Genomic DNA, 9,781 nt, shown 5'->3' on the forward strand with positions numbered 1-9,781 from the left:
TAATCTAGCCTATTGTCCTATTGAAAAATCAGGTAATTAGAAATATAAACATATTTATGTTCCATTTGCTCCACCTGTTCTATCATGTTCTCCCCCAGTAGTTAAGAACATTGCAACACTAGGATTTATCAACTGACTGTCAAATTCAAGAAAGGTAATTTTTAGCCTGCTCCTTTATAGCTGGCCTCAGGCTTTAAATCTCCCCATATGACCCTCAAGTAATAATTAGAGCAATTAGTTCCTGTCCCTCTGGGGTAATTGCTAGCATAAATTGAGCTGGCTTTCCTAAAAGTTCCTCTAAAAAGTCGGAAAGAAAGAAGGAAAGAAAGAAAAAAAACAAACCCCACTAAAAAAGTGAGGGAAGGAAAAGGCTGTACATAAACCAGCAAAAATAAATGGGAAAAGAAAAAGCAAGACAAGACAATTTTCCACATTCCATTCCTGTGATGCTGCCTCACTCACAAGCATCACATATATAGCATTCCTTCTTGCAGGCAACAGGCCTCCCTACCCCAGGTGCCATCAAAAATTAAGGGAAAGAAAAAAAAAAAAAAGAGAAACTCATATCTTAAAAGCAACCCTGTTTTTCATCAAAACATATTGCTTTAAAGCAGCCATCTGACCGGAAAGGGGAAAAAATCTACAAAAGTCTTGTTCTCTAAATATCTATGTAATGCTCAGCCAAAAGAATAACTAAACAGTAATGAGCAGGAACATGAATTTACCAAGTTAAAGGGAGAAACACTGCAGTGGAATAATTTGCTGAAGGGGATTAGGTGCAGGTCAACATAGCCCTCTGTGGTCAGCAGCAACGAAAGCAGAATCAAGCAGAAATTCATTACAAATCCAGTGCCAAGAGTAGGAATGCTGTATTTAATGATTTCAAAACTTGGCTTTGTTCAGAATCAGCACAAAACCTGACGATTCCAGATTCCTTTTTGAAAGAAGTAGTACAAGCTGTTTTATTTCTCTCAAAGTCTTCTGTTTAAACAGCATTAAAATATTTCTTTTTTATTTTAGCTATTTTTTAATACTTGGTGACATACAAAAATATTTAAAGTAAACAAGTAAGAAGCCCTCCTATCTGGTTCAAACACATAGAAATGGGAGAGTTTAAATAGTCAAAAGTGTTCTCCACATCCTTTTTTTTTGGTGAAAATTAAATACTGGTGAATTTCAAGAATTAACTTGGGTAGACCAACATGAACACAGAGTATATTCTCCCAATAGTAATAAAGCCAGCTCTGCCTCAGAACTTAATTGTCCACTGTTGCTTTATTTTAAATGTATTGCTTAAGCGCACTCATTCTAAAGGAAAATACAATTAAAATAGTTAATATGAAATTATTATTTTGGACTGTGAAAGAGGGAAAAAAGTTGATAAAATAATCTTGAAATGATTTCACATCACTTATCTAATTGTAAAACACCCTAATTCCTTCTATTTTTCTTCTCTCTATGGGGTGACCCTGATGTCTCCTATCTCTGCCCCTTTTTTCTTAAGAAAATAACTCAGGATAAGATTGGTATTTTACTATATTATCATAGGTGAAAAATTATGTGCTTCAGAAATGGAAAAAAGAGCTAACTAGTATTCAGAAAATTATTCAACTTCTGCTTAACTGTTGGTCCTTGGAAAAGATAATCATGCCCTGTGCATAAATGAATGCCAGTTTCCATGGATCAGCTGCCCTGGAGAAGGGCTCTGAGACAGAAAGCCTCCATTCCCCTCTCTTGTCCAGGTGAGCAGGGTGGACAGAGGTTTGGAAGAACTGAGAACAGGTCTCTGACTTCACTGAGTCAATGTCAGCCTGTCTCCTGTACAGCCTGAAGGCTGAAGAAGGTCATTCATGAGCCAATGCAACATGGGGCTAGTTTTAGGTCATTGACTAGGACAGGAGGTGCACCAAGCAGCCTAGCGGTGATGAAAGTAACACAGGAGTCGTTTTCACCTCAACACTTGCCCCATCCAGTCTGTTGACATATATCTTGAGTCCCAGGACATAATTTTTGGTTTGCTGGAAGTCCTGTGTTGTTCATCAGCTTTCAGAGAATCATGCCCAGAGTAGAAGCACTTTTGTGTGTATGGCAGAAGCGTAGTGGAATTGGGAGCCACAGTGTCAGAGAAAGGAAATGTCTGTAAACCTGAAATGTACTTGTCTCATATCGGCTCATCTCATGTATTGGTAGGCTGACTACTGAACCCTGGTGTCTTGATAAATTTTATTGTTTTGAACAGACAGGCATCAGGACACACTGGTAAAAAACTGGGTGCTTAATAACAATATTTAGATATATTTTGTAGGCTAACAAAATGTTGAGTCTGTGTTCTGAGACACCAATGCCGATACAGGTACTGACTATTCAGCTTTCCACATCTGCATGAATTTGGAGCAGTCACAAGGAAGGCAGAGAAACTGGTGATATAAAATATTGGATTATTGTACTGCTAAAGAAAAAAAGGAAGGAAAAGCAACACCTAAATCCTCACATAATGCACACTTCATATATGGTTAATGCAGTGTGAATTCAAATGAAATATAGAAACCTAAACCGGAGCAGATCATGGCTGACATCAGACACTGCAGGCATATTTATATTTTCTTCAGTATTTCCTCAGAGATCAGGAAGCACAGCTGACATACATTCAGATGAGGTAATTTCCTTATCCTTGAAGTCAGTGTAACAGGCGCTTGGTCACTTTAACTAGATGAAGTGATTTACATAGGAACTGCCAGCTTCACTTAGCAGAGTAAGATATAAGACCTCATGCACCTTTGAGAATTTGCACCTTCCTCAGTACTGGTACAAAATATAAAAGGTAGGACATGTAATGGGTGAGTTAAGATGTCAGGGTACAAATCCTCATCAGCCAAGAATCATGGAGGGCATCAGGTCTTATAAGGAATCTGCTCTGAACAAAAGGGTAATGGAAAAACTCACACGGACTTGTGATACACCACTCTGGACTTTGGGTAGTTAAAGCTTTAGAGAAACCTAAATGAACAGGTAAAGTCTGTCCAGATTAAGGTGGCAATGATACAGCTAGAAGGGACAACACAAAGAGAAGCATGAGTTTAGAAACGTTTTCACTAGATAAAAGTCCAGTCAAGTTTACACGATCTTGCTTCACAAATAAAATGTCTTCCATTTGATTTATTTTGATTATGTTTCTTGTGTGCTAAGTGGTGGTACAGCACTTCAAGAGGGATGATTTCCAGTGCAAATTTGATGGCAAAAATATAAACTTTGTTACTTGTTTCCAAATGCATTTCTTAGCTTTTACACTAAAAAGTATGCTTTTGATCAGTCCTGAAGACAAAAACCTGACTGCAGGCAAGTAAATCTAAGCACATGTAAGAGGCCAGAGGAGGATTCTGCCTCATGAGTGCCCTTTCACTAGACAGTACTTTCACTGGAGGCTATGAGGCCGGGAATATGATTGTATTTCTCATCTGTACTTCCCTGTGTTGAAGCAGTGTGGATTTTATCTGCCTAGGGAAGAGCGTGGGGAAGTGGAGAAATTCTCAGAGGGAATGTGTCAGATCTATAGCTACACACAGTGTTAACACATGCTCGGGCTCCCACTCTCTTCATTCTCTCTACATCACCTGCCTGCTGAGTTGAACATTTTGGAGGTGGTGAGACGACACGACAAGGAAGGACTGTTTTCCCAGCTCTGGCAGAACACAGAAAAAGTGTAAATGGGCCAGCTGATACAAGGAATGTTAGGATTTTAGAATAGCACATAGCTTCTTCTGCATTTAATTGCCAGAGCTCACCAACATGTTAAGTAGGTACAGTATTCTTATGGTTTAACCCCAGCCAGTAACTGAGTACCATGCAGCCACTCTCTCATTCCCCCCTCCCCAGTGGGGTGGGGAAGAGAGTCAGAAAAAAAAGGTAAAGCCTATGGGTTGAGATAAGAACAGTTTAATAACTGAAACAGTAAAATATAATACCAGTATCACTACATTAATAATAATACTTGTAATGAAAAGGGAGATAAAAAGAGAAAGAGAAAAAATACTTAAGGGTAAAAAAACCCCACCCTCAACCCCACCCGAAGTGATGCACAGTACAGCTGCTCACCACCCGCTGACCGATGCCCAGCCAGTCCCCGAGCAGCCATCGGCCCCTCCCGACCAACTCCCCCCAGTTTATATACTGAGCGTGACGCTCTATGGTATGGAATATCCCTTTGACCGGTTCGGGTCAGCTGTCCTGGCTCTGCTCCCTCCCGGCTTCTTGTGCCCCTTCAGCCCCCTCACTGGCAGGGCCTGAGAAGCTGAAAAGTCATTGACAGTATAAACACTACTTGGCAACAGCTAAAAACATCAGTGTGTTATCAACATTATTGCCATACTAAAATCAAAACTCAGCACTGTACCAGCTACTAGGAAAAAAATTAACTCTATCTCAGCTGAAACCATGACAATATCCACCCTGTATTCTGTACCGTCTATGTTGTGTCCAGGTTCCACACTTTCCAGTACACCATCACCTTTCTTGTCTTTTGATATATACACACAAGTATCATTCCCTTAGTCCGTGAGCCATGTCTATGAAATGTCTGTTTAGTTCAACTTCACCCCACTTCCAACTCCTTTCCCAAGCACATAGAAGGTTTAAAACATATTGGAATACAGATAACCCAGTGAAGGTCAGGTCTTCCCCAGCTGAACATGGCTTTTGTTGCCTACACAAGAAATACATTCCTGGGTTTTGCACAAAGCGGTTTATTAGCATTGATTCAGTTTGATATGGTGTTGACCCTCTAAATACTGAGTCTTCTGACTTCAATGGTAATTGCAGGTGCTCAGCACTTTTTAAAACAAGGGTAAAAGTACTGTAGGTGATTCGACCCCTAAAATTATAACACTGGATGAGGCATTCGAGTCACTTGGCCAAAATTCCTGTCTTTGAAGGCAATTGCTTGTAAGCACAATCCGAGGCAATTCCAGGCAGAATATAGTATGTGCTGTATTAAGGCCTTCTAATCAATGTTAGAGATTAGATAAGTCTCTGAAGAAGTAGTTTGCTATGATTTCAATAGCTTCATTAGCTGTTCTGACTCTAGATCCTTGCCATCCATGTAAACACACATTTTCCCTTTGAGTCTCAGCACTCACAAACCTCAACTATTTACAAACAGTAAGAAGTAGGTCACTCCCACTTCTTCAGATCCTGAAGCTGTAATGAAGTGTAAACATAAATGCATTCCTGTTGAGCTGATCATGAGTCAACTTTTATTCTCACACCTATCTGTGGGACCGAAGCCTAAACAGGGAAAGTATGCAAAACTACAGACAGAAATGGTTGGAGAGGAATGCATTACAAGACCGCTATTAATCTATCCTTTTTTATTGCCCTCTCCACTTTGTAGTCTTTCTCTATGCCATTGTTCCTTTTACATTTATTTCCTTTTCTGTATCACTGGTTTTTCTTGGCAGATTTCATTCCAGTTCAGTACCTAATTCTTGTTCAGTAACTATTCCTGTTTTCAGTAATATAATATTCCCAAGTAGTCACCTTTAAAATGAGATTTTTATCATGCCTGGCCTCTCCTGGATCATTATTTTCTTTGGGCATTTGAAAATTAGAAAAAAAACTATAGTTATTTTTAAGCATTAAGACAGTGGAAGAATAAAAATTTGTTTCCCATTATAAAAGTAATGTAGCTGTAACATTCTTTTATGGCGGCAAAACCTAAGTGATTATAGCTCAGAGTTGGTATTGGAAGTGGTGAAAGCCCTTAGTCTCATAAAAGATACATTTGATAATTTTAAGTTGTGATATTAATCTGACCAAACATGGACCTACAACAGAGCTAGTCTCTGTGCTCCCTTTGTAATCAAAACAGTGAGAAATACCTTGCAGTACAAGCTCTCAAGTTTATTTTGGAGGCCCTTTTTAGGACAAGAAGTGATATACCTTACAAAACTTTCAGTATGTACAAATACATTAATGAGATATATCTGATTTTTTTGTCCTTGTTTCTCCACGGTTCATAGCCTGCCTTGTTTTTGCAAAGGGAAAGGGATGTTTCATGATTGAGCAGTAATGCAATGATGACTCTGGAGCTGCAGAGGAAATCTCAGGGAATATATTTGCCCTATATGCTGAGCTAGTGGGGGAAGCTTATGGTCACTTTTGTCTCCATCCAGTAAATTTTCACTCATGCACAATTTAAAAGCTTGTGAGTGAAGAATTAGCCCCAGAAATCTGCACCTGAATTCATGCATCTCCTATGAATGTCAATAGAAGTAAGTGTTTGCACCAAGGAGACAATACACACCATTGTTGATCTCATTTTTCCTTGATTTTCTCATTTTCTGTCCAATTCCTTCAAGCTTAGATAGCTCATAGTTTCCCTTCACTGTTGGTCTAGTAGAAAGTCATTTCAAGCACTGCGGGTCTGCCTGCAGTAATGGCCATGCTAAATGCCATTGTGTGGTTTGGATCTCCAGAAATGAAAGCTGTTCTGTTACCTTGTTTCCTGCTCAAAGGTTACAGGTCTAATAATTAGAGTGGCCCCTTGATGAGCACACTGAGATCCAGTTTGCATGCCTTAATGGCAGCGGTATGAATAAAATTATAGCTCTTCATAGCAATCTTTTTTTGATATGATGTTAACTCTGCATTGTGTAACATTAAAGTGTGGTTATTATATCCTTGGATGCCAGCAGAATTTCACTCATGAGCAAAATGAGGAAAATTTGGCCTCCTGAGACAATCTAAAACTCTGTTTAAAGAAGAAAACTCAGATGCGTAAGCCACCTGGACAAAAGACCTCTTTATTTTGTGTTTCAGTCAGCAACAGGATTATTATCTAAGGCTGCTAGACCAGTAGGACAACCTTTCCTTAACCAGTGACCCCAGTCAGACTGGCATCTGAACACAGGGCTGCACCTTACGACTTCATGAGATTTTTGTGTGTGCTTAAGCGCATATACTTACCTGCCATTCTAGAGTAGTTAAATTTTGCTGAATTAGGACCCAATTCTAGTGGTGCAGTGCAGTGAAAATAATTGCAGGAATCTGTAGGAATAAATAAAATCAAATACCAGTTTAATACTATCAAAATGCATGCTTGCATATCTACAAGCAAAAAGAGAAAATGGTGGTGACTGATCTATGGGTAGCCAAAAGCAGTGGCGAGTCATCTATTTTAAGTCCTTAGATTACTAAAGGACAGATCATTCTCATTTTGAAAATACTGAATTCCTATGAAGTGGGGGCTGCAGGGGTCTCTGTGAGGAGAGGCTGGGGGAGCCCCATGCCAGACACAGCTGGCTCCAGATGGTTCCAACCAGCTCCAATGGCCCCACCACAGGACACAGTCGACCCTGTCAATCGAGATGGTGGTGCCTCTGGGAAAACAGATAATTTAAGTTGGAAAAGACTTTTACAATCATTAAGTCCAACTGTAAACCTAGCACTGCCAAGCCCACCACTAAACCATGTCCCTAAGTGCCATGTCTATATGTCTTTTAAATACCTCCAGGATGGTGACTCAACCACTTCCCTGGGCAGCCTGTTTCAGGGAAGAGGGAACAAAAAAAGGAGTGAGAAATAGGAGAGGGAACACCAAGGTCAGAGGAGGAGGAGCTCCGTGGTGGGGCAGGTATCCACTGCAGCTGTGGAGCACGCAGGCTGGAGCAGGGGAAGAGAGGAGCTGAGAGGAAGGAGCAGCAAAGAGGAACCACTGCGTACTGGCCGTAATCGCCCCCACCACCATCCTGCCTGTGCCACATGAGGAGGTAGAGGAATTAGAAGTGAAAGCAAGAAGCAGAGCCTGAGAAACCAAAGGTGTTGCTGTTAATGTTTGACCTTCTGTTTCACACTACCAAAATTATTAATTACATTTTTATTTTAATTGGCTAGTAATTAAGTTAATTTCCCCAAGTTGAATCTGTTTTACCACAACAGTAGCTGGTAAGCAATCTCCCTGTCTTTATCTCTGCCTATGAGCTTTCTCATTCCTCTTCTTCCTTATTTTTTCCCCTGGTCCCACTGTGAGGGGTGAGTGAGTGGCTGGCTGGGAGTTCAGCTCCTAGCCAAGGTTAACTGACCACACTGGGTCTAGTTTTTAATATTGTGCCCTTTGCAGTTCAAATACCTGAAATGCTTATCTAGTTTTAGCCTATAGTCTTTCAGTTGGGTGAAATCAGATTGGAAACTTGAAAAGCATTAATTGTTGGATATTCAAACTTTTTCTCTGAGTTATAGAAAAACACTGCTTAATAGTCCTTAATCTCAGAAACTTAAGGACCAATGTAAAAAAACCCCCAAAAAACCCCAAAAAACAAAACAAAAGGAAACACAACTACCAGTGAGAAAAAAGGGTTGAGACATGACTACATTTTTAAACTGTTGCATCTAAAGATGGAACAATATCATCTGCATAACAGAAACTGAGTCCAGAAATCTCTGCAAATGACTTGTGGATCTGAGGGGACTGTTCTGGCCAGAGATAAAGTGAAATAATAATAAGCTTAATTTATCTTTGGACAGTTCTTGATATACAAGTCAAAATTCTTTGAAGTGTCTAAACAAGTTTAATACATTAAGGAAATAGACTTAAAAGACTTTTTTTCAGACCAATTATAATTCCATAGATTCAAATTCCTCCTTTTTTACAAGTTAAAACAATAAAATGGACCATATGTAAGCTTTTTAAATGGTATCTTTTGGAAATAAAATCAGTCCTTTAAGTCAATTTTATACATTTTTCATATGTTTTGAACTTTCTAAAAGGAACATCTTCCAAAATTATATTAAATGAAGCCCTGGTTAGCAAAAAAATTCCCATGAATGTTGGTTTTGTGTTACTGCTAAATTGGTTCCAGTACATTAGATTAGTTCCTTGCATAACATTGCTCTATTCAGTGCTTGTACTTTCTTTTCACTTCTATTTCTAGCCGTTATTCTTTATTCACCTCTGCAGACAGGAAATTACATGATAGATATTGCCACCTAATGGGGTACAAACTTGGGAAAGTGGCCTAAAATTAAACTAGTTACTGAATTAAAAATGTTGGGTGGGTTTTCTACCGGGACAGAGCATGATATCTCGAAGGACAGGTGCCAAGTTGTTGGAGCTAAAGGATCTGCTTCACCAACAGAGAAGCAGCAGCAAAGTTGTGCCCCATTAGGTATGGTCTAGCTAATGAAGAAAGACACTGAGTCACACTGGCTTTGTAGAGCCCTACCCTCTGTGGCCAGAAAAGATTGCTATGATCATCTGGGCTGGGCTTTTGCATATGCAGGCTGTAGAGTTTCTTATAAAATAGATTAAACATGAATGATGAGATGGGCCTCTGGTGATTATAACCCTGGATGCCAGAAAAAAAATAATCAATCACGAATGGCAAAAACTTGGGCTTTTGGCCTTGTATGATATAGTTGTATACACTAAGGTAGCTGATATTAATTGTGATGAACTTCACCCTACTGAATGTCCTTCCTTACTAAATCAGTATTTGAAACACCACCTTTTCTATTAAAAAAAATTAAAAATACTTTAATCATTCAGAATAGCAGTACAGTTGTGTAACGCTTGCAGCTCTATATATCCCAATTTGTAGAAAAACATATCTTGTTTTTCTAAATTCAGCACTCAGCTATTTGTTGTAGGGTTTTGGTTGTTTGTTGGGTTTTTTTTTTGTTGGCTGGTTGGGGGTTTTTGTGGGGTTTTTGTGTGGTTTTTGTTTTTTGTTTTGACAGTCAAATCCTTTCCCTTTTCCTGAGACATGTTTTCACTTTGCAAATATCACTG

At 39.3% G+C, this 9,781-nt stretch overlaps 1 long non-coding RNA gene across 1 annotated transcript; it reads right to left on the reverse strand.

The window, feature by feature from the left end:
- Window positions 1-4,076: 4,076 nt before the first annotated feature.
- On the reverse strand, window positions 4,077-7,616 carry LOC129784935 (uncharacterized). The gene is made up of 3 exons (XR_008748237.1): window positions 7,502-7,616; window positions 6,961-7,041; window positions 4,077-4,288 (listed from the first exon to the last, which is right to left on the reverse strand). It is a non-coding gene; the product is annotated as an uncharacterized LOC129784935 (long non-coding RNA).
- Between the last annotated feature and the right edge of the window lie 2,165 nt (window positions 7,617-9,781).

Source organism: Falco peregrinus, chromosome 7 (genome assembly GCF_023634155.1).
Source record: "Falco peregrinus isolate bFalPer1 chromosome 7, bFalPer1.pri, whole genome shotgun sequence".
Classification (NCBI taxonomy): domain Eukaryota; kingdom Metazoa; phylum Chordata; class Aves; order Falconiformes; family Falconidae; genus Falco; species Falco peregrinus.